At 46.1% G+C, this 21,642-nt stretch overlaps 7 non-coding genes across 7 annotated transcripts; all 7 read right to left on the bottom strand.

Moving 5' to 3' along the window:
• Positions 1–385: 385 nt before the first annotated feature.
• Positions 386–577, bottom strand: LOC142691227 (U2 spliceosomal RNA). Its single transcript, XR_012859856.1, has one exon. It is a non-coding gene; the product is annotated as a U2 spliceosomal RNA (small nuclear RNA).
• A 6,890-nt stretch (positions 578–7,467) lies between these two features.
• Positions 7,468–7,658, bottom strand: LOC142691141 (U2 spliceosomal RNA). The gene has a single exon (XR_012859786.1). It is a non-coding gene; the product is annotated as a U2 spliceosomal RNA (small nuclear RNA).
• Positions 7,659–8,998: 1,340 nt separating this feature from the next.
• Positions 8,999–9,189, bottom strand: LOC142691139 (U2 spliceosomal RNA). The gene has a single exon (XR_012859785.1). It is a non-coding gene; the product is annotated as a U2 spliceosomal RNA (small nuclear RNA).
• A 1,340-nt stretch (positions 9,190–10,529) lies between these two features.
• LOC142691138 (U2 spliceosomal RNA) lies at positions 10,530–10,720 on the bottom strand. Its single transcript, XR_012859784.1, has one exon. It is a non-coding gene; the product is annotated as a U2 spliceosomal RNA (small nuclear RNA).
• Positions 10,721–12,060: 1,340 nt separating this feature from the next.
• On the bottom strand, positions 12,061–12,251 carry LOC142691137 (U2 spliceosomal RNA). Its single transcript, XR_012859783.1, has one exon. It is a non-coding gene; the product is annotated as a U2 spliceosomal RNA (small nuclear RNA).
• A 1,295-nt stretch (positions 12,252–13,546) lies between these two features.
• On the bottom strand, positions 13,547–13,738 carry LOC142691226 (U2 spliceosomal RNA). The gene has a single exon (XR_012859855.1). It is a non-coding gene; the product is annotated as a U2 spliceosomal RNA (small nuclear RNA).
• A 6,850-nt stretch (positions 13,739–20,588) lies between these two features.
• On the bottom strand, positions 20,589–20,779 carry LOC142691136 (U2 spliceosomal RNA). The gene has a single exon (XR_012859782.1). It is a non-coding gene; the product is annotated as a U2 spliceosomal RNA (small nuclear RNA).
• Positions 20,780–21,642: the final 863 nt, after the last annotated feature.

The following is a 21,642-nucleotide window of genomic DNA, read 5'->3' as shown; positions in this document are numbered from 1 at the left end:
TCAATCAATCAGTGGCTGGCTCAGGTGCAGCTCTTTAACCTACCTAAAAGGGAGGGCGGAGAGAAGACAAGGAAGGTGAATGAGCTGTTCCAATGTGAAATGCCGGAAACACAGAAACACAGAAGACACACACACACACACACACACACACACACACACACACACACACACACACACACACACACACACACACACACAACAAGAGGTGGCAATGTATTAATTAATTGCATTTAATAAATGAGCTCATTATCACACATGACTGTACAAATGCATTGTCCAACAGGTGTTGAAATAATGGGATTAAAAGGGGAGATCCCATCAGAAAGACAAAAAATAGCAAACACAAATAGCACTTTTGGAATCTGATTTTAGTCAACACATAAGGGAAGGGTGCACCGGTCCTGGAAATACTGCAATACCAGGTCAATGCGTGGAGTGGACAGAGCAAGCTCTATTTCCATCTCCCTGTTCTAAAAATCCATTTAATATATGGTCCCCAGATAGGGGACGTATCAGATATTAAACTGATAAGAACAGATAAGGTTTCAACAAAGTTTTTTATTGGCAAAAATAATATATTTTACAGACTTTTTTTAAAATTGAAACCACAAGATAAAATCAACAGCATAATACATGAATATTCATACATTTAAATGAATACAAAAGTAATAATAATAAGACCAGTAATACAGATGTTATAATAAAAGTACAGAACAATAGCAGGATAAAATTTATACAGGGCATAAAAGACATAAAAGAATAAAACCATTTTTATTTACAATGTTATGGTATTCCACATTTGCAAACACCACATGGATGTTGCTTCTTTTACCCCTAGCTGCTTTTTGTCCCTAAGATAATAAATATACATTTCACTTAGGGCATATTTCACACAATTTTTAACGTCAATAAAATCATGTTTAAAAAGCAGAATGTTCCTAACCTTCCAGATGGCATTCTTAAAACAGTTTAAAATGATCCAACAGACCATTTGCTGTTTAAAACTTGGGCAGTTAAAAAGACCATAAAACACGTATTCAAATTTAAGATCTTTAAGACCGCAGGCCCATTTCAGCAATGGGCCTACCTTCCTCCAAACCTCCTGTGCATATGGGCAGTTCCAAAACAGGTGCATTACCGTCTCGTCGTCACCACACCTGTCTCTCGGGCACTTGGCTCTCGCCACCAGTCCTCGCCTATGCTGGAATTCACGAGTAGGGAGGCACTGGTGAACGATTGCCCAGGCAAGGTCCTTGTGCACATTTGCCATAAATTTCCCGAAAACGTTCCGCCACACCACCTTGGACCTTGCCTGTGAGAAATTTGAAACTGCCAGTGTATCCTCCTGCCGCCTACAGGAGAGTGACACTTTTTTCTGGTCCCCCAATATGTCAGGCTCCAATTCTTGGAGACCTAGGAGCCTGACAGTTTTTTCGAGCACCGCATATTGTTTTGGGGGACACAGAAGCACAGGAGAATTCAAAGGGACACGAAACCATCGTTTAAAAATCATGCCCGTAGCGTACTTTAAAAAGTAGCTAAAAATACCATCAGAATTATACATTTTAAAACAGAAGCAAAAGTATTTAATGTAAAAGAAGTTAAAAAGGTTAGGAACATCTCTCCCGCCATTGTCCTTACATCTGTACATAAAATCACGTTTTAGTTTTTCCATTTTGGAACCCCATAAAAACATAAAACAGATCCTGGTCACTTTTTTAATATATAAAATTGTTGGAGGGAAAACCATAGCTACATAAAGCATTATGGGTAATAAAACAGATTTAATTATTAAAACTTTTCCCTCCATGGTGAGATTTCTCAAATTCCACATTAAAACCTTTTTTTCCATTTTGGCAATTACTGAATCCCAATTGGGTCTCCCATCGTTTTCTTGATTAAAAACAATTCCTAAAATTTTTATCTGATCCTGCTGCATGTTAACTCCTGGTGTCACAGAGGAATCCCATACACCAGTATAAAAACAGTCACACTTATCAACGTTTAATTTAAAACCAGAGGCTTCACAAAAAAAGCCGGTGTTCCTCAATGCCCGTCTCATAGAAGCGGCGTCTGGGCATAGGACGGTGGCGTCATCCATATAGCCTAGGATTTTTACCTGGTTCCCCCTTCCTCCAGGTATGGGCACGCCTCTGATGACTTTATCATCTCTTATTAGGGTGAACAGAGGTTCTATGGCACAAATAAAAAGGAGCGGAGACAACGGGCACCCCTGTTTCACCCCTGATAAAAGAGGAACACCTTTAGTTAAAAATCCGTTGATAGAAATTTGGCTAAAACAGGATCGATATAAAAGCTTAATACGTGTTAAAATAATTTCAGGAACAGCCATCTTTTTAAGAACCATAAAAAGATATTCATGGGAGACCCGGTCAAAAGCCTTCTCGAAATCTAAGGATAAAATAGCAAGGCTTTGACCCCTTTCTTTAAAATACCAAATGATGTCACGTAAAATATTCAGGGACTCAGTAATTGACCTCCCAGGTACCCCACATACCTGGTTTGGATGGATTAATTTATGAATAAAAGGTTTAAAACGGATTGCTATTAGTTTAGCTAAAATTTTACAATCAACGTTTAAAAGAGTAATAGGACGCCAGTTTTTTAACTGGTCCTTCTCACCTTTTTTAAAAATTAAGGACACAATCCCCCTCCTCCAGGAAGGGGGCAGCTCTTCAGTAATAAAAACTTCCTTATACAATAAAAACATGTCATTCTTTAAAATTTCCCAAAAAGCATGATAAAATTCGATGGGCAGACCATCTTCCCCAGGAGCTTTCCCATTAGAAAAACTTTTAAAAGCAAATAAAAGTTCCTCCAAGGTAATATTACGGGATAAAACTTCCTGGTCTAAAATATCTAGCTTGGCATCAAGGGAATTAAGAACATGTTCTAAAAAGGAAGGATCAATATTTTTCTTGTTAAAAAGAGATTGGTAGAAATTAAAAGCAGAATTTAAAATGCCGACCATAGTGGTTTCTCCTTCAAGGTTTAAAATGACATCTCGTTTATCCATTACCTTTTTGAAGAAGAACCGGGAACACTTCTCGCCATCCTCGAGGTGCTTTACATGTGAATTAAAAATTATTTGTTTCCCTTTCTCTTCTATGGCATGTTTTATTTCAGCTTTAAGATTTAAGATATCATCATCAACATCCATACCAATCTCCTTCAATTTAAAAAGTACATGTAAACGTTTATTAAGAACATAAAACCATTGTTTTTTCTCTTTTGCTTTCTTCTTACCTGCTCGAATAAAAAAAGCTCTGATTTTGGGTTTAATGCCCTCCCACCAGTGTAGCATAGGCTGACTGGGCGCTCTATGGGACTGCCAACACTGGTAGGTCCGCACAAACTCCTCTTTAATGATGGGGTCCTCCAGGAGTGTAGTGTTTAGTCTCCAGGGACCCCTACAAGCTTTTTGCTCTCCCTCTAGCTCCAGGTGCACCGAAAGGAGCTTGTGATCAGATAAAATATTTGTTAAAAGCAAACATTTTTTGGGAATAAAACTATTAGAAGTGAAAATAAAATCAATTCTGGAGCTCACTCTTCCATTGGACCAGGTGGGGCCTGGGTCCGCAGGCAAGAGTTCCCTCCAGCAATCTTTCAATTTAAAATCACCAATAAAATTCTTGAGCAGGTAAGAAGTACGGTCAATTTTTCGATTAAAATCCCCACCCTGCCGGTGTTCTCCATCTCGTACACAGTTAAAATCACCACCCACCAGCAGGGGGGTAGACCCAACACAAAACAATGGTAAAATCTCTAATAGTTCTGCCCTCTCCTGTTTGGTAGGAGGGGCATAAACGTTTAAAACACGAATTAAAATTCCATTAAAAAGCAAATGTATTAAAATAGCTCTGCCGGGCATGATTTCAGTCACTGTTTGGATGGAGATAAAACGACCTCGGCAGAGCAATCCAACCCCCGCAGAGCGACAGTCATTTCCACCAGACCAGACTGAGGGGCCTAGTTTCCAGTCCATCTTTAGATCTTGATATTCCAAGTCATTAGGGATTCCACATTCTTGAAGCAGGCAAAGGTCAAAGTCCACAGTCTCTAAAAATGAAAATAAAGCAGTCCTGCGAACAGGGCCCTTTAGGGACCTCACATTTAGTGAGGCGACTTTGATAGGAACCAACATAGTCTCAGTTGAGGTCAGAGTCCGAACCAGAAGAGTCGTACTCGGAGATCAGCTGCGAATCTGGACCCCCTTTTTGAGGGGTCAATAAATCTTGAATGTTGGTAGGGTCAGAGCCAGATACGTGGGCGGCTCCAACCCCCACACTGCTCTCATCCGAACTCCGATAGGCAGCTTTCCTCCGAACTCCGGACTCCTCTTCCTCTCGCTGTCTCTTTGCAGAATGGCTCCTATCCATCTCCTCGAAGTCGCTCTCACCCATCTCTGGCCCCTGGCTGAAGATATTGCTGATGTCTTTACTTGGCAGCTGCACAGGGGCCTGTGAGGTCCCATCACTTTTGGCAACCTTTGCCTGCTTACGGGGAGCCTTCATCGCAAGCCCCTCCACAACCGCAGTGGAGGAACTTTGCTCCGACCCCCCCGTTGACCGGAAATGGTCAAAACGAGGCTCCAATCCAGCATGTTTTGGGGTTTTCTTAATGGAGCCCTCGTTTGACACAGAGTGTCTCCGCTCCATACCCACACTCTTGGGACAGGCGTCGGGTCCTACTGCAGAACCTACGGAGGCACGACGCCTGTCGCTAACCACTGCCTCAACAGGGTCCACTGCAGGCGGAGCAGAGGACCTGTTTGCAGAGGTGCCGGTCAACTTATGTCCAGCAGAGTCAGAATTCCTCCTGCTCTGCCTGGACCCGGTGGAATCCCTATGGCCGTCCCTCGAGGCTGACATCGGTGGGCCCCCCGATGGAGCTGTGAAGGACTTTGGCCTGGACCCCTCAGTCGTCAATGCTCGTTTTGGGGCATTACCAGCAGCGTCTGCACATGTTGCAAACTGCCGCTCTGGCCCTGGTCTGGGTGGCCCAGATTTCGCTCTGCGGGGGCAGTCTTTAAAAGCATGCCCAGTCATGCCGCACAGATTGCACAACACCTCGGAACTGCATTTTGCCGCCACGTGTCCAACCTGGCCACACCTATTACACTGCACCACATGGGGCCGGTCACAATGTTCTCTGGTGTGGCCATATCTCAAGCAGTTCCGGCAGGCTATTGGCATCTGGGGGTAAAATAAGAATCCTCGATTCTTCCCAATGGCAAAGTTCTGGGGTGGGTGATGTAAGCCTCCAATGCCATTGGGATCCTGGCGGAACTTCACCCAATATTTCCTTTTGCCATTCCAGAAGCTCTGGGTGTTCAAGATTTTGTGTGAGAAGCGGACCTCCCTGCAGTAACGACTGAGGAAGGTTTCAATGTCACACTCTGAGACAAATGGACTGAACATGCACATCACGAGCGGGACTTCTTCCTCCCCGTAGAGGAATAAAAAGTTCAGTCCATTTAGCCGCTCCTCACTCTGGTCCGCATCAGATAGTCTCTTGTGCATATTCTCGCAGCATGCCGCGGCCGTAAAGGAGATGGTGTACCGACCGCGGCTTTCCTGGTCATTGAGACACAGGATGTCCGCCCGCTTGAGCCCCAGGAAGTCCAGCAGAATCACCTCCACAATGAAGCGAAGGTTCTTCCGCTGACGATGGCCTTCTTCCACCTCAATGCGGACGGACTGGCGCAACCGGGTGTCCCCGGATGCGAAACCAAATGTAAATGGCATTTTCAGTGCCTGGGGGCTAAGCCTGTCCCTTATAGCAGCAAGGGCTCAGATTCCACAATTAAGTGGAACCCTCCCCCAAGGCCAAGGATTAGGGTACCCCAGACACCTACGAAGCCCGATAAACGCCCTCGGAACGCTCTTAGGAAAACGCCTCAAGGTCGGTTGACCTTTTGGGTAAGGCGCGATCGCAACTCGTTGTCCGGGGGCTAAGCCCACTCCCCAAATAGCAGCAAGGGGGTGAAGTCTCTCTGTGAAAAGAGACGATCCCCCAAGGCCAAGGAGCAGGGTACCCCGGACACCTCCCAACAAAACCAGATGCAGAAATACTACACCTGATCTTGCCAAAAGGCCGAGAAGCGATAACCCGAGCGGCCCTTGCCTTGCCCGAGCCTGTCCCATACTGCTGTTCACCCCTTGCAGCGATTGATTCAGCCTACTCCTAGGCAATTCCATGGGGCCCTGCAGGCTCACACACATTTACAGCTACTAAGCGGGAGGGAGGTGAATAAAGGCCGGAGAGGAAGCTACACAGGATTTGCTTCTTTTGCTTGCACCACAATGCAGTGCTGAAAGAGGAGGAATCTACATAAAAACGCCTTCCTGGCAACGCCCAAATGCCCTCCTGCCATGCAGATAAACACTGGCAGCGGCAGCAAGTGCATGCCCACAGCCACCCCTTGTTCCTTCACACCTTGTATCAGCTGTAATCCAGTCCAGTCCAGTCCAGTGCTGCCTGCTGAGCAGCACTGACCAACACTGCCTGGGCCCAGGCTTTTATCTCTGAGGCAGGCCCCATTATGATGTCAGAAAGCTGGCTCTGGAATCCTGAGGGCTCCACTATGACACGTGCAAAGTTCCGTCTGAACTTTATATAAGACGGTGCGGCTCAGTCAGTCACTCAGTGTTGCCTGAGAGGGCAACACTGCAACAGCCGGCCGCCAGGCTGTCTTTTTTTTGCACATTTATTTGCCTCCAGGAGGCCACAAGAGGGAGACAAGGGACTGCAAAATGGAAAATAGGCATCCACCAACTTTACAGACAACTTCTCTTTGCTCCTACAACCTCCATCCTTGCACAGTTTGTTATTCTTCCAGGTAACATAGTAACAAATCCAAATTGCTGCTCTCTTTGTAGGCAAGCAAGGGTTTGTTGCAACTGCAATTCTTACTTCTTCTTGGAAATGTAGGGACGACAGTACATTCCATCACATCCATCTAGTGTACACAGGTAGGTCCATTGTGGCGGGCGGGCTGCTTTAATGGCTGTTTGCTGTTCCCCCTACTCCACTCCACTATTTGACTGTGGTGCTGCATCAATCAATCAGTGGCTGGCTCAGGTGCAGCTCTTTAACCTACCTAAAAGGGAGGGCGGAGAGAAGACAAGGAAGGTGAATGAGCTGTTCCAATGTGAAATGCCGGAAACACAGAAACACAGAAGACACACACACACACACACACACACACACACACACACACACACACACACACACACACACACACACACACACACAACAAGAGGTGGCAATGTATTAATTAATTGCATTTAATAAATGAGCTCATTATCACACATGACTGTACAAATGCATTGTCCAACAGGTGTTGAAATAATGGGATTAAAAGGGGAGATCCCATCAGAAAGACAAAAACAATAGCAAACACAAATAGCACTTTTGGAATCTGATTTTAGTCAACACATAAGGGAAGGGTGCACCGGTCCTGGAAATACTGCAATACCAGGTCAATGCGTGGAGTGGACAGAGCAAGCTCTATTTCCATCTCCCTGTTCTAAAAATCCATTTAATATATGGTCCCCAGATAGGGGACGTATCAGATATTAAACTGATAAGAACAGATACTACACTTGATCTTAGCCAAAAGGCCGAGAAGCGATAACCCGAGCGGCCCTTGCCTTGCCCGAGCCTGTCCCATACTGCTGTTCACCCCTTGCAGCGATTGATTCAGCCTACTCCTAGGCAATTCCATGGGGCCCTGCAGGCTCACACACATTTACAGCTACTAAGCGGGAGGGAGGTGAATAAAGGCCGGAGAGGAAGCTACACAGGATTTGCTTCTTTTGCTTGCACCACAATGCAGTGCTGAAAGAGGAGGAATCTACATAAAAACGCCTTCCTGGCAACGCCCAAATGCCCTCCTGCCATGCAGATAAACACTGGCAGCGGCAGCAAGTGCATGCCCACAGCCACCCCTTGTTCCTTCACACCTTGTATCAGCTGTAATCCAGTCCAGTCCAGTCCAGTGCTGCCTGCTGAGCAGCACTGACCAACACTGCCTGGGCCCAGGCTTTTATCTCTGAGGCAGGCCCCATTATGATGTCAGAAAGCTGGCTCTGGAATCCTGAGGGCTCCACTATGACACGTGCAAAGTTCCGTCTGAACTTTATATAAGACGGTGCGGCTCAGTCAGTCACTCAGTGTTGCCTGAGAGGGCAACACTGCAACAGCCGGCCGCCAGGCTGTCTTTTTTTTGCACATTTATTTGCCTCCAGGAGGCCACAAGAGGGAGACAAGGGACTGCAAAATGGAAAATAGGCATCCACCAACTTTACAGACAACTTCTCTTTGCTCCTACAACCTCCATCCTTGCACAGTTTGTTATTCTTCCAGGTAACATAGTAACAAATCCAAATTGCTGCTCTCTTTGTAGGCAAGCAAGGGTTTGTTGCAACTGCAATTCTTACTTCTTCTTGGAAATGTAGGGACGACAGTACATTCCATCACATCCATCTAGTGTACACAGGTAGGTCCATTGTGGCGGGCGGGCTGCTTTAATGGCTGTTTGCTGTTCCCCCTACTCCACTCCACTATTTGACTGTGGTGCTGCATCAATCAATCAGTGGCTGGCTCAGGTGCAGCTCTTTAACCTACCTAAAAGGGAGGGCGGAGAGAAGACAAGGAAGGTGAATGAGCTGTTCCAATGTGAAATGCCGGAAACACAGAAACACAGAAGACACACACACACACACACACACACACACACACACACACACACACACACACACACACACACACACACACACACACAACAAGAGGTGGCAATGTATTAATTAATTGCATTTAATAAATGAGCTCATTATCACACATGACTGTACAAATGCATTGTCCAACAGGTGTTGAAATAATGGGATTAAAAGGGGAGATCCCATCAGAAAGACAAAAACAATAGCAAACACAAATAGCACTTTTGGAATCTGATTTTAGTCAACACATAAGGGAAGGGTGCACCGGTCCTGGAAATACTGCAATACCAGGTCAATGCGTGGAGTGGACAGAGCAAGCTCTATTTCCATCTCCCTGTTCTAAAAATCCATTTAATATATGGTCCCCAGATAGGGGACGTATCAGATATTAAACTGATAAGAACAGATACTACACTTGATCTTAGCCAAAAGGCCGAGAAGCGATAACCCGAGCGGCCCTTGCCTTGCCCGAGCCTGTCCCATACTGCTGTTCACCCCTTGCAGCGATTGATTCAGCCTACTCCTAGGCAATTCCATGGGGCCCTGCAGGCTCACACACATTTACAGCTACTAAGCGGGAGGGAGGTGAATAAAGGCCGGAGAGGAAGCTACACAGGATTTGCTTCTTTTGCTTGCACCACAATGCAGTGCTGAAAGAGGAGGAATCTACATAAAAACGCCTTCCTGGCAACGCCCAAATGCCCTCCTGCCATGCAGATAAACACTGGCAGCGGCAGCAAGTGCATGCCCACAGCCACCCCTTGTTCCTTCACACCTTGTATCAGCTGTAATCCAGTCCAGTCCAGTCCAGTGCTGCCTGCTGAGCAGCACTGACCAACACTGCCTGGGCCCAGGCTTTTATCTCTGAGGCAGGCCCCATTATGATGTCAGAAAGCTGGCTCTGGAATCCTGAGGGCTCCACTATGACACGTGCAAAGTTCCGTCTGAACTTTATATAAGACGGTGCGGCTCAGTCAGTCACTCAGTGTTGCCTGAGAGGGCAACACTGCAACAGCCGGCCGCCAGGCTGTCTTTTTTTTGCACATTTATTTGCCTCCAGGAGGCCACAAGAGGGAGACAAGGGACTGCAAAATGGAAAATAGGCATCCACCAACTTTACAGACAACTTCTCTTTGCTCCTACAACCTCCATCCTTGCACAGTTTGTTATTCTTCCAGGTAACATAGTAACAAATCCAAATTGCTGCTCTCTTTGTAGGCAAGCAAGGGTTTGTTGCAACTGCAATTCTTACTTCTTCTTGGAAATGTAGGGACGACAGTACATTCCATCACATCCATCTAGTGTACACAGGTAGGTCCATTGTGGCGGGCGGGCTGCTTTAATGGCTGTTTGCTGTTCCCCCTACTCCACTCCACTATTTGACTGTGGTGCTGCATCAATCAATCAGTGGCTGGCTCAGGTGCAGCTCTTTAACCTACCTAAAAGGGAGGGCGGAGAGAAGACAAGGAAGGTGAATGAGCTGTTCCAATGTGAAATGCCGGAAACACAGAAACACAGAAGACACACACACACACACACACACACACACACACACACACACACACACACACACACACACACACACACACACACACAACAAGAGGTGGCAATGTATTAATTAATTGCATTTAATAAATGAGCTCATTATCACACATGACTGTACAAATGCATTGTCCAACAGGTGTTGAAATAATGGGATTAAAAGGGGAGATCCCATCAGAAAGACAAAAACAATAGCAAACACAAATAGCACTTTTGGAATCTGATTTTAGTCAACACATAAGGGAAGGGTGCACCGGTCCTGGAAATACTGCAATACCAGGTCAATGCGTGGAGTGGACAGAGCAAGCTCTATTTCCATCTCCCTGTTCTAAAAATCCATTTAATATATGGTCCCCAGATAGGGGACGTATCAGATATTAAACTGATAAGAACAGATACTACACTTGATCTTAGCCAAAAGGCCGAGAAGCGATAACCCGAGCGGCCCTTGCCTTGCCCGAGCCTGTCCCATACTGCTGTTCACCCCTTGCAGCGATTGATTCAGCCTACTCCTAGGCAATTCCATGGGGCCCTGCAGGCTCACACACATTTACAGCTACTAAGCGGGAGGGAGGTGAATAAAGGCCGGAGAGGAAGCTACACAGGATTTGCTTCTTTTGCTTGCACCACAATGCAGTGCTGAAAGAGGAGGAATCTACATAAAAACGCCTTCCTGGCAACGCCCAAATGCCCTCCTGCCATGCAGATAAACACTGGCAGCGGCAGCAAGTGCATGCCCACAGCCACCCCTTGTTCCTTCACACCTTGTATCAGCTGTAATCCAGTCCAGTCCAGTCCAGTGCTGCCTGCTGAGCAGCACTGACCAACACTGCCTGGGCCCAGGCTTTTATCTCTGAGGCAGGCCCCATTATGATGTCAGAAAGCTGGCTCTGGAATCCTGAGGGCTCCACTATGACACGTGCAAAGTTCCGTCTGAACTTTATATAAGACGGTGCGGCTCAGTCAGTCACTCAGTGTTGCCTGAGAGGGCAACACTGCAACAGCCGGCCGCCAGGCTGTCTTTTTTTTGCACATTTATTTGCCTCCAGGAGGCCACAAGAGGGAGACAAGGGACTGCAAAATGGAAAATAGGCATCCACCAACTTTACAGACAACTTCTCTTTGCTCCTACAACCTCCATCCTTGCACAGTTTGTTATTCTTCCAGGTAACATAGTAACAAATCCAAATTGCTGCTCTCTTTGTAGGCAAGCAAGGGTTTGTTGCAACTGCAATTCTTACTTCTTCTTGGAAATGTAGGGACGACAGTACATTCCATCACATCCATCTAGTGTACACAGGTAGGTCCATTGTGGCGGGCGGGCTGCTTTAATGGCTGTTTGCTGTTCCCCCTACTCCACTCCACTATTTGACTGTGGTGCTGCATCAATCAATCAGTGGCTGGCTCAGGTGCAGCTCTTTAACCTACCTAAAAGGGAGGGCGGAGAGAAGACAAGGAAGGTGAATGAGCTGTTCCAATGTGAAATGCCGGAAACACAGAAACACAGAAGACACACACACACACACACACACACACACACACACACACACACACACACACACACACACACACACACACACACACAACAAGAGGTGGCAATGTATTAATTAATTGCATTTAATAAATGAGCTCATTATCACACATGACTGTACAAATGCATTGTCCAACAGGTGTTGAAATAATGGGATTAAAAGGGGAGATCCCATCAGAAAGACAAAAACAATAGCAAACACAAATAGCACTTTTGGAATCTGATTTTAGTCAACACATAAGGGAAGGGTGCACCGGTCCTGGAAATACTGCAATACCAGGTCAATGCGTGGAGTGGACAGAGCAAGCTCTATTTCCATCTCCCTGTTCTAAAAATCCATTTAATATATGGTCCCCAGATAGGGGACGTATCAGATATTAAACTGATAAGAACAGATACTACACTTGATCTTAGCCAAAAGGCCGAGAAGCGATAACCCGAGCGGCCCTTGCCTTGCCCGAGCCTGTCCCATACTGCTGTTCACCCCTTGCAGCGATTGATTCAGCCTACTCCTAGGCAATTCCATGGGGCCCTGCAGGCTCACACACATTTACAGCTACTAAGCGGGAGGGAGGTGAATAAAGGCCGGAGAGGAAGCTACACAGGATTTGCTTCTTTTGCTTGCACCACAATGCAGTGCTGAAAGAGGAGGAATCTACATAAAAACGCCTTCCTGGCAACGCCCAAATGCCCTCCTGCCATGCAGATAAACACTGGCAGCGGCAGCAAGTGCATGCCCACAGCCACCCCTTGTTCCTTCACACCTTGTATCAGCTGTAATCCAGTCCAGTCCAGTCCAGTGCTGCCTGCTGAGCAGCACTGACCAACACTGCCTGGGCCCAGGCTTTTATCTATCTCTGAGGCAGGCCCCATTATGATGTCAGAAAGCTGGCTCTGGAATCCTGAGGGCTCCACTATGACACGTGCAAAGTTCCGTCTGAACTTTATATAAGACGGTGCGGCTCAGTCAGTCACTCAGTGTTGCCTGAGAGGGCAACACTGCAACAGCCGGCCGCCAGGCTGTCTTTTTTTTGCACAGCTAGTTGCCTCCAGGAGGCCACAAGAGGGAGACAAGGGACTGCAAAATGGAAAATAGGCATCCACCAACTTTACAGACAACTTGTTCTCCTTGCTCCTACAACCTCCATCCTTGCACAGTTTGTTATTTTATTCTTCTAGGTAACATAGTAACAAATCCAAATTGCTGCTCTCTTTGTAGGCAAGCAAGGGTTTGTTGCAACTGCAATTCTTACTTCTTCTTGGAAATGTTGGGACGGCAGTACATTCCATCACATCCATCTAGTGTACACAGGTAGGTCCATTGTGGCGGGTAGGCGGCTGGCTGCTTTAATGGCTGTTTGCTGTTCCCCTACTCCACTCCACTCCACTAGTTGACTGTGTTGCTGCATCAATCAGTGGCTGGCTCAGGTGCAGCTCTTTAACCTACCTAGGAGGGAGGGCGGAGAGAAGACAAGGAAGGTGAATGAGCTGTTCCAATGTGAAATGCCGGAAACACAGAAACACAGAAGACACACACACAACAAGAGGTGGCAATGTATTAATTAATTGCATTTAATAAATGAGCTCATTATCACACATGACTGTACAAATGCATTGTCCAACAGGTGTTGAAATAATGGGATTAAAAGGGGAGATCCCATCAGAAAGACAAAAACAATAGCAAACACAAATAGCACTTTTGGAATCTGATTTTAGTCAACACATAAGGGAAGGGTGCACCGGTCCTGGAAATACTGCAATACCAGGTCAATGCGTGGAGTGGACAGAGCAAGCTCTATTTCCATCTCCCTGTTCTAAAAATCCATTTAATATATGGTCCCCAGATAGGGGACGTATCAGATATTAAACTGATAAGAACAGATAAGGTTTCAACAAAGTTTTTTATTGGCAAAAATAATATATTTTACAGACTTTTTTTTAAAATTGAAACCACAAGATAAAATCAACAGCATAATACATGAATATTCATACATTTAAATGAATACAAAAGTAATAATAATAAGACCATTAATACAGATGTTATAATAAAAGTACAGAACAATAGCAGGATAAAATTTATACAGGGCATAAAAGACATAAAAGAATAAAACCATTTTTATTTACAATGTTATGGTATTCCACATTTGCAAACACCACATGGATGTTGCTTCTTTTACCCCTAGCTGCTTTTTGTCCCTAAGATAATAAATATACATTTCACTTAGGGCATATTTCACACAATTTTTAACGTCAATAAAATCATGTTTAAAAAGCAGAATGTTCCTAACCTTCCAAATGGCATTCTTAAAACAGTTTAAAATGATCCAACAGACCATTTGCTGTTTAAAACTTGGGCAGTTAAAAAGACCATAAAACACGTATTCAAATTTAAGATCTTTAAGACCGCAGGCCCATTTCAGCAATGGGCCTACCTTCCTCCAAACCTCCTGTGCATATGGGCAGTTCCAAAACAGGTGCATTATCGTCTCGTCGTCACCACACCTGTCTCTCGGGCACTTGGCTCTCGCCACCAGTCCTCGCCTATGCTGGAATTCACGAGTAGGGAGGCACTGGTGAACGATTGCCCAGGCAAGGTCCTTGTGCACATTTGCCATAAATTTCCCGAAAACGTTCCGCCACACCACCTTGGACCTTGCCTGTGAGAAATTTGAAACTGCCAGTGTATCCTCCTGCCGCCTACAGGAGAGTGACACTTTTTTCTGGTCCCCCAATATGTCAGGCTCCAATTCTTGGAGACCTAGGAGCCTGACAGTTTTTTCGAGCACCGCATATTGTTTTGGGGGACACAGAAGCACAGGAGAATTCAAAGGGACACGAAACCATCGTTTAAAAATCATGCCCGTAGCGTACTTTAAAAAGTAGCTAAAAATACCATCAGAATTATACATTTTAAAACAGAAGCAAAAGTATTTAATGTAAAAGAAGTTAAAAAGGTTAGGAACATCTCTCCCGCCATTGTCCTTACATCTGTACATAAAATCACGTTTTAGTTTTTCCATTTTGGAACCCCATAAAAACATAAAACAGATCCTGGTCACTTTTTTAATATATAAAATTGTTGGAGGGAAAACCATAGCTACATAAAGCATTATGGGTAATAAAACAGATTTAATTATTAAAACTTTTCCCTCCATGGTGAGATTTCTCAAATTCCACATTAAAACCTTTTTTTCCATTTTGGCAATTACTGAATCCCAATTGGGTCTCCCATCGTTTTCTTGATTAAAAACAATTCCTAAAATTTTTATCTGATCCTGCTGCATGTTAACTCCTGGTGTCACAGAGGAATCCCATACACCAGTATAAAAACAGTCACACTTATCAACGTTTAATTTAAAACCAGAGGCTTCACAAAAAAAGCCGGTGTTCCTCAATGCCCGTCTCATAGAAGCGGCGTCTGGGCATAGGACGGTGGCGTCATCCATATAGCCTAGGATTTTTACCTGGTTCCCCCTTCCTCCAGGTATGGGCACGCCTCTGATGACTTTATCATCTCTTATTAGGGTGAACAGAGGTTCTATGGCACAAATAAAAAGGAGCGGAGACAACGGGCACCCCTGTTTCACCCCTGATAAAAGAGGAACACCTTTAGTTAAAAATCCGTTGATAGAAATTTGGCTAAAACAGGATCGATATAAAAGCTTAATACGTGTTAAAATAATTTCAGGAACAGCCATCTTTTTAAGAACCATAAAAAGATATTCATGGGAGACCCGGTCAAAAGCCTTCTCGAAATCTAAGGATAAAATAGCAAGGCTTTGACCCCTTTCTTTAAAATACCAAATGATGTCACGTAAAATATTCAGGGACTCAGTAATTGACCTCCCAGGTACCCCACATACCTGGTTTGGATGGATTAATTTATGAATAAAAGGTTTAAAACGGATTGTTATTAGTTTAGCTAAAATTTTACAATCAACGTTTAAAAGAGTAATAGGGCGCCAGTTTTTTAACTGGTCCCTCTCACCTTTTTTAAAAATTAAGGACACAATCCCCCTCCTCCAGGAAGGGGGCAGCTCTTCAGTAATAAAAACTTCCTTATACAATAAAAACATGTCATTCTTTAAAATTTCCCAAAAAGCATGATAAAATTCGATGGGCAGACCATCTTCCCCAGGAGCTTTCCCATTAGAAAAACTTTTAAAAGCAAATAAAAGTTCCTCCAAGGTAATATTACGGGATAAAACTTCCTGGTCTAAAATATCTAGCTTGGCATCAAGGGAATTAAGAACATGTTCTAAAAAGGAAGGATCAATATTTTTCTTGTTAAAAAGAGATTGGTAGAAATTAAAAGCAGAATTTAAAATGCCGACCATAGTGGTTTCTCCTTCAAGGTTTAAAATGACATCTCGTTTATCCATTACCTTTTTGAAGAAGAACCGGGAACACTTCTCGCCATCCTCGAGGTGCTTTACATGTGAATTAAAAATTATTTGTTTCCCTTTCTCTTCTATGGCATATTTTATTTCAGCTTTAAGATTTAAGATATCATCATCAACATCCATACCAATCTCCTTCAATTTAAAAAGTACATGTAAACGTTTATTAAGAACATAAAACCATTGTTTTTTCTCTTTTGCTTTCTTCTTACCTGCTCGAATAAAAAAAGCTCTGATTTTGGGTTTAATGCCCTCCCACCAGTGTAGCATAGGCTGACTGGGCGCTCTATGGGACTGCCAACACTGGTAGGTCCGCACAAACTCCTCTTTAATGATGGGGTCCTCCAGGAGTGTGGTGTTTAGTCTCCAGGGACCCCTACAAGCTTTTTGCTCTCCCTCTAGCTCCAGGTGCACTGAAAGGAGCTTGTGATCAGATAAAATATTTGTTAAAAGCAAACATTTTTTGGGAATAAAACTATTAGAAGTGAAAATAAAATCAATTCTGGAGCTCACTCTTCCATTGGACCAGGTGGGGCCTGGGTCCGCAGGCAAGAGTTCCCTCCAGCAATCTTTCAATTTAAAATCACCAATAAAATTCTTGAGCAGGTAAGAAGTACGGTCAATTTTTCGATTAAAATCCCCACCCTGGCGGTGTTCTCCATCTCGCACACAGTTAAAATCACCACCCACCAGCAGGGGGGTAGACCCAACACAAAACAATGGTAAAATCTCTAATAGTTCTGCCCTCTCCTGTTTGGTAGGAGGGGCATAAACGTTTAAAACACGAATTAAAGTTCCATTAAAAAGCAAATGTATTAAAATAGCTCTGCCGGGCATGATTTCAGTCACTGTTTGGATGGAGATAAAACGACCTCGGCAGAGCAATCTCCAACCCCCGCAGAGCGACAGTCATTTCCACCAGACCAGACTGAGGGGCCTAGTTTCCAGTCCATCTTTAAATCTTGATATTCCAAGTCATTAGGGATTCCACATTCTTGAAGCAGGCAAAGGTCAAAGTCCACAGTCTCTAAAAATGAAAATAAAGCAGTCCTGCGGACAGGGCTCTTTAGGGACCTCACATTTAGTGAGGCGACTTTGATAGGAACCAACATAGTCTTAGTTGAGGTCAGGGTCCGAACCAGAAGAGTCGTACTCGGAGATCAGCTGCGAGTCTGGACCCCCTTTTTGAGGGGTCAATAAATCTTGGATGTTGGTAGGGTCAGAGCCAGATACGTGGGCGGCTCCAACCCCCACACTGCTCTCATCCGAACTCCGATAGGCAGCTTTCCTCCGAACTCCGGACTCCTCTTCCTCTCGCTGTCTCTTTGCAGAATGGCTCCTATCCATCTCCTCGAAGTCGCTCTCACCCATCTCTGGCCCCTGGCTGAAGATATCGCTGATGTCCTTCCTGGGCAGCTGCACAGGGGCCTGTGAGGTCCCATCGCTCTTGGCAACCTTTGCCTGCTTACGGGGAGCCTTCATCGCAAGCCCCTCCACAACCGCAGTGGAGGAACTTTGCTCCGACCCCCCCGTTGACCGGAAATGGTCAAAACGAGGCTCCAATCCAGCATATTTTAGGGTTTTCTTAATGGAGCCCTCGTCTGACACAGAGTGTCTCCGCTCCATGCCCACACTCTTGGGACAGGCGTCAGGTCCTACTGCAGAACCTACGGAGCCACGACGCCTGTCGCTAACCACTGCCTCAACAGGGTCCACTGCAGGCGGAGCAGAGGACCTGTTTGCAGAGGTGCCGGTCAACTTATGTCCAGCAGAGTCAGAATTCCTCCTGCTCTGCCTGGACCCGGTGGAATCCCTATGGCCGTCCCTCGAGGCTGACATCGGTGGGCCCCCCGATGGAGCTGTGAAGGACTTTGGCCTGGACCCCTCAGTCGTCAATGCTCGTTTTGGGGCATTACCAGCGGCGTCTGCACATGTTGCAAACTGCCGCTCTGGCCCTGGTCTGGGTGGCCCAGATTTCGCTCTGCGGGGGCAATCTTTAAAAGCATGCCCAGTCATGCCGCACAGATTGCACAACACCTCGGAACTGCATTTTGCCGCTACGTGTCCAACCTGGCCACACCTGTTACACTGCACCACATGGGGCCGGTCACAATGTTCTCTGGTGTGGCCATATCTCAAGCAGTTCCGGCAGGCTATTGGCATCTGGGGGTAAAATAGGAATCCTCGATTCTTCCCAATGGCAAAGTTCTGGGGTGGGTGATGTAAGCCTCCAATGCCATTGGGATCCTGGCGGAACTTCACCCAATATTTTCTTTTGCCATTCCAGAAGCTCTGGGTGTTCAAGATTTTATGTGAGAAGCGGACCTCCCTGCAGTAACGACTGAGGAAGGTTTCAATGTCACACTCTGAGACAAATGGACTGAACATGCACATCACGAGCGGGACTTCTTCCTCCCCGTAGAGGAATAAAAAGTTCAGTCCATTTAGCCGCTCCTCACTCTGGTCCGCATCAGACAATCTTTTGTGCATGTTGTCGCAACATGCCGCGGCCGTAAAGGATACGGTGTACCGACCGCGGCTTTCCTGGTCGTTGAGACACAGGATGTCCGCCCGCTTGAGCCCCAGGAAGTCCAGCAGAATCACCTCCACAATGAAGCGAAGGTTCTTCCGCTGGCGATGGCCTTCTTCCACCTCGATGCGGACGGACTGGCGCAACCGGGTGTCCCCGGATGCAAATCCAAATGTATATGGCATTTTCAGTGCCTGGGGGCTAAGCCTGTCCCTTATAGCAGCAAGGGCTCAGATTCCACAATTAAGTGGAACCCTCCCCCAAGGCCAAGGATTAGGGTACCCCAGACACCTACGAAGCCCGATAAACGCCCTCGGAACGCTCTTAGAAAAACGCCTCAAGGCCGGTTGACCTCTTGGGTAAGGCGCGATCGCAACTCGTTGTCCGGGGGCTAAGCCCACTCCCCAAATAGCAGCAAGGGGGTGAAGTCTCTCTGTGAAAAGAGACGATCCCCCAAGGCCAAGGAGCAGGGTACCCCGGACACCTCCCAACAAAACCAGATGCAGAAATACTACACCTGATCTTGCCAAAAGGCCGAGAAGCGATAACCCGAGCGGCCCTTGCCTTGCCCGAGCCTGTCCCATACTGCTGTTCACCCCTTGCAGCGATTGATTCAGCCTACTCCTAGGCAATTCCATGGGGCCCTGCAGGCTCACACACATTTACAGCTACTAAGCGGGAGGGAGGTGAATAAAGGCCGGAGAGGAAGCTACACAGGATTTGCTTCTTTTGCTTGCACCACAATGCAGTGCTGAAAGAGGAGGAATCTACATAAAAACGCCTTCCTGGCAACGCCCAAATGCCCTCCTGCCATGCAGATAAACACTGGCAGCGGCAGCAAGTGCATGCCCACAGCCACCCCTTGTTCCTTCACACCTTGTATCAGCTGTAATCCAGTCCAGTCCAGTCCAGTGCTGCCTGCTGAGCAGCACTGACCAACACTGCCTGGGCCCAGGCTTTTATCTATCTCTGAGGCAGGCCCCATTATGATGTCAGAAAGCTGGCTCTGGAATCCTGAGGGCTCCACTATGACACGTGCAAAGTTCCGTCTGAACTTTATATAAGACGGTGCGGCTCAGTCAGTCACTCAGTGTTGCCTGAGAGGGCAACACTGCAACAGCCGGCCGCCAGGCTGTCTTTTTTTTGCACAGCTAGTTGCCTCCAGGAGGCCACAAGAGGGAGACAAGGGACTGCAAAATGGAAAATAGGCATCCACCAACTTTACAGACAACTTGTTCTCCTTGCTCCTACAACCTCCATCCTTGCACAGTTTGTTATTTTATTCTTCTAGGTAACATAGTAACAAATCCAAATTGCTGCTCTCTTTGTAGGCAAGCAAGGGTTTGTTGCAACTGCAATTCTTACTTCTTCTTGGAAATGTTGGGACGGCAGTACATTCCATCACATCCATCTAGTGTACACAGGTAGGTCCATTGTGGCGGGTAGGCGGCTGGCTGCTTTAATGGCTGTTTGCTGTTCCCCTACTCCACTCCACTCCACTAGTTGACTGTGTTGCTGCATCAATCAGTGGCTGGCTCAGGTGCAGCTCTTTAACCTACCTAGGAGGGAGGGCGGAGAGAAGACAAGGAAGGTGAATGAGCTGTTCCAATGTGAAATGCCGGAAACACAGAAACACAGAAGACACACACACAACAAGAGGTGGCAATGTATTAATTAATTGCATTTAATAAATGAGCTCATTATCACACATGACTGTACAAATGCATTGTCCAACAGGTGTTGAAATAATGGGATTAAAAGGGGAGATCCCATCAGAAAGACAAAAACAATAGCAAACACAAATAGCACTTTTGGAATCTGATTTTAGTCAACACATAAGGGAAGGGTGCACCGGTCCTGGAAATACTGCAATACCAGGTCAATGCGTGGAGTGGACAGAGCAAGCTCTATTTCCATCTCCCTGTTCTAAAAATCCATTTAATATATGGTCCCCAGATAGGGGACGTATCAGATATTAAACTGATAAGAACAGATACTACACTTGATCTTAGCCAAAAGGCCGAGAAGCGATAACCCGAGCGGCCCTTGCCTTGCCCGAGCCTGTCCCATACTGCTGTTCACCCCTTGCAGCGATTGATTCAGCCTACTCCTAGGCAATTCCATGGGGCCCTGCAGGCTCACACACATTTACAGCTACTAAGCGGGAGGGAGGTGAATAAAGGCCGGAGAGGAAGCTACACAGGATTTGCTTCTTTTGCTTGCACCACAATGCAGTGCTGAAAGAGGAGGAATCTACATAAAAACGCCTTCCTGGCAACGCCCAAATGCCCTCCTGCCATGCAGATAAACACTGGCAGCGGCAGCAAGTGCATGCCCACAGCCACCCCTTGTTCCTTCACACCTTGTATCAGCTGTAATCCAGTCCAGTCCAGTCCAGTGCTGCCTGCTGAGCAGCACTGACCAACACTGCCTGGGCCCAGGCTTTTATCTATCTCTGAGGCAGGCCCCATTATGATGTCAGAAAGCTGGCTCTGGAATCCTGAGGGCTCCACTATGACACGTGCAAAGTTCCGTCTGAACTTTATATAAGACGGTGCGGCTCAGTCAGTCACTCAGTGTTGCCTGAGAGGGCAACACTGCAACAGCCGGCCGCCAGGCTGTCTTTTTTTTGCACAGCTAGTTGCCTCCAGGAGGCCACAAGAGGGAGACAAGGGACTGCAAAATGGAAAATAGGCATCCACCAACTTTACAGACAACTTGTTCTCCTTGCTCCTACAACCTCCATCCTTGCACAGTTTGTTATTTTATTCTTCTAGGTAACATAGTAACAAATCCAAATTGCTGCTCTCTTTGTAGGCAAGCAAGGGTTTGTTGCAACTGCAATTCTTACTTCTTCTTGGAAATGTTGGGACGGCAGTACATTCCATCACATCC

This window comes from Rhinoderma darwinii (genome assembly GCF_050947455.1).
Source record: "Rhinoderma darwinii isolate aRhiDar2 chromosome 5 unlocalized genomic scaffold, aRhiDar2.hap1 SUPER_5_unloc_36, whole genome shotgun sequence".
Taxonomy (NCBI): Eukaryota; Metazoa; Chordata; class Amphibia; order Anura; family Rhinodermatidae; genus Rhinoderma; species Rhinoderma darwinii.
This window is presented reverse-complemented; position numbering and strand designations above follow the sequence as displayed.